The sequence below is a fragment of the Austrofundulus limnaeus genome, unplaced genomic scaffold (genome assembly GCF_001266775.1).
Source record: "Austrofundulus limnaeus strain Quisiro unplaced genomic scaffold, Austrofundulus_limnaeus-1.0 Scaffold277, whole genome shotgun sequence".
Taxonomy (NCBI): domain Eukaryota; kingdom Metazoa; phylum Chordata; class Actinopteri; order Cyprinodontiformes; family Rivulidae; genus Austrofundulus; species Austrofundulus limnaeus.
The window spans coordinates 79,978-83,665 of NW_013952679.1; positions in this window are offsets into that span (position 1 = coordinate 79,978).

Genomic DNA, 3,688 nt, shown 5'->3' on the forward strand with positions numbered 1-3,688 from the left:
ATCCATCCATCCATCTATCCATCATCCATCCATCCATCTATCAATCCATCCATCCATCCATCCATCCATCCATCCATCCATCCATCTATCCATCATCCATCCATCTATCAATCATCCATCCATCCATCCATCCATCTATCAATCCATCCATCCATCCATCCATCCATCCATCCATCCATCCATCCATCTATCCATCCATCCATCCATCTATCCATCCATCCAACCATCCATCTATCCATCCATCTATCCAACTTCTACCACTTGTCTCAAAGGCAACAGGTTCAGGAGATAAACCCAGACATCCCTCAAGGTGTTTCCATAGGGAATATAATCCCTCCAGAGAATTCTAGGTCTCTTCCCAGTGGGATATATCTGGAAAACCTCCAAAGGGTGACATCCAAGAGTTGTACACTAAACCTGAACTTCCTCAACTGATTCTTTTCGGTGTGAAGGAGCAGCAGCTCTACTCCGAGTTCCCCCCGGATGACGAAGCTTGGACCAGACCACCCTACAAAGAAAGCTAATTTCAGCCACTTTTTCTGGATCTGGTTCTTTTAGTCTTGATCCAAACCTCATGACCTGCCTCATGACCACGTAGATGGACCATTAAATTGAAAGCTTTGCCTTTGGACTCAATTCTTTCTTCACCACTGCTAACCAAAGCAACACCATCATTAYTGAGAATAAGGCCATAATCTGTTGATCCATTTCCCACTCATCCTACCATCACTCAGGTTTTTGTTATCTGTGTTCTGAGACAATTTCATATTGATTGGGTCAAGCTGGTCAGAGACGGAGCTTTCCAAGCAGATAAAGGTCAGTTTCTGTCCTCAGGGGGCAGGGCTACAAGACCTGAAGATGCAAAGAGAACCACAACATCTACAAAAAGCAGAAACAAGACCAGAAAATGTGCACATCGAGTTGCTTTCTGGCCCAGGTCTCCCTTGCAAAAGAAATCTGTGATCTCAATGGGATTTGCGGGGTTGAATAACAGTTAATAAAATAAAATATTAGACGTGAAGATTAAGGTTCTGTCCATGAAACACCACAGACAGGACAGTATTACCCTGATAAGACACAACACCACAGTCCTGGTAGAGTCTAACCTGCACACACAATAAGCTTCACTTTCTGTTTTTTTTAGATAAATTTATTTCAGTTCTGTCCTTATTTGTAGAAAATGAGTAAAGTAACCCACTTACAGACAAACAAAGCAATAAGTTGCACATTAATGTATTTGAAAAAGCAAGCATAAAAAATGCATCAGTTTGTTGGTTGTTCATCTTTTTAGCACCCTTAAAATGTCAAAACATGTATTTATTTTGGTGCTTTAGAAACTTTTATTTATTAAAGGCCGTTTTTATTTCAGTTATTTATCATAATGTCATATTTTATACATTTACATTGAATATTTCTCACTAGATGTAAAACTGGTTGATTTATGGTCAGTTTTGTGTTGGCTAATATCTGTGCTGTGGTGGCCATCTTGAACCTTTCTGACTCCAAACTTGAATCAGTCGTAGATGTTCATCCCATGACTACTGTCTGAAAGTTTAATTTATTCTGTTCTGTGACTGAGGAGATTTTTTGCTAACACACACACAAACAAAGACAAAAACATGATCACCTGCAGCGGTGAGCGGTAATAGCCGAGTAATCTGAACTTATATTAACTTATAAAGTTAGAAATAAGTCATACACCACAAGCTTTTTTGTTAAACTGCTTTAAATTCAGCAAAAAAAAAGTTTGTACAGCCAATTATTTTGAAAGTAAAATCCCTTGACTTCCGGTACCTTCCAAGATGAATTTGACGAACCTGATGGCGGTGAGCAAGGAGCGCATGCGCAGCCCGGTTGTTTCCCCCCACAGAGTGGTGGAGCACGAGAGGCAAAGCTCCAATCAGAGGACAGCAGGAGCACGCCGTGCCTCAACCATAAGGTGTCCTCATGATGCCTTCATGTTCCTTGAAACACCAGTAAAGAAGAGCTCTCTGACAGTGAAAAATATTTATTTATAATCTGATCATATTTGTAATAATCAACAAACAAATCCATTCCTCATCTTCACTGCCTCTTTCTTCACGAGTCATGGGGTCAGGGGACACCTGGACACTCAGGGAAGGACTGGGGGGGAAAAAGTGACCCGGGAGTTCCTGACAGACTGGCCCACTTTCATTGGCTGAGTTGAAGTTACTCAGACTTAAACACAATTTTGTTCAGAATTATTCCATTTATAAAGCATTTGTTTGAGATGTACAGTGTGTACCAGTGACGCTAAGGTGCAGGGTTTTGGTCTGTGAGAGGAAACTGGTAAAAACCCAYATGTGCACGGGGAGAACATGTAAWCTCCACACAGGAAGGTCCCAACTGGGATTCAATCTGGCAACCTCGATAAGGCAGACCTATCTTTAATTCAAACTGAAACTCCTGCACACCATCTTTTTTTATTGCATATCGACATCAATATTTCACATGGACATCACTAGTTTTCAGCATTTAGAAGTTAAAAATATCAATACATATCACCCGCKTTGATAACATTTAAAGTAAATATTCTATTTAAAAGTAAAAAAATAAAACTTAGAAAGACAATGTCATCAACGCAATACAGGGAATCTCTGGAGGAGGTTGTAATGTTTTTTATAAATAAAATTTAGGAGAGGACAAGCTTCAAGTAGATCTAACTTTATCAGCTCATTCTCTAACTATAGCTGTTTTATTAATAACTAATTAATGACAACAGCAGAACAAATCTACTGAAATTTTATGGGATTTGGTTTTGAAAACATGGAGCTGCAACTGAAAATAGTATTTAAATTAATTATAGCAGTAAAAAAGATTATTTTTGTTGCAGGCTTTCTGCCCAGTTYAGTGCAATGAATGCTGTGACAGAAAAAGTTGGGTCTTTTTCTTGGTTAGCTTGTCAGTTACTTCAATAATCTGACTTCAAGACAAGTAATAACAGAGTGGGTTTTCTCTGAAATGACTCAAAACCTGGAACATTCTTTAGCACGATGGAGGAAGGTTACTAAATGGGTTGATTTGCACACATGATCACTTATTATCACAGGGATAATACAGAAAATCACAACAAAATAACAAGAAAAATGCTTGATTAAAACTGTTTTAAAATTTTGCCTGCTGCCTTCAGGCTTACCTTACAAAATGTGTGATCTCAGAGTCATTTGTCCCATTAAATAAAGGTTCATCAAAAAAAGTTTGTTGATGAGGATCTTTGCACTTATTAACAGAAATGTCCAACAATCTAATCAATATTATCTTCCTAATAACTTATTAAGATTCCAGCTTATGTTTTATTACTTCAAAAACAAATACATGATTTAAAAATATATTATTTAGTCATTAATCTTTATTTAACCAGAAAAATTCTACTGAGATCAAAGATCTTTTTTTGGGAGGCCTGGACCAAACATTATGTTTTTTGTCTGTGGGAGGAACCTGGAGAAAACCCACACAAGTACAAAGAGAACATACAAAAGACCCCAGGGCCAAACCAGGGAATCTAACCGAGAACCTTCTTGCTCTGAGGCATCAGTGCTAACCACTGAACCACTGTGCTGCCATATATCATGTATAAATTCAGGACTATATTTACGCTTTAAAAAACATTACTATCTATCTATCTATCTATCTATCTATCTATCTATCTATCTATCTATCTATCTAT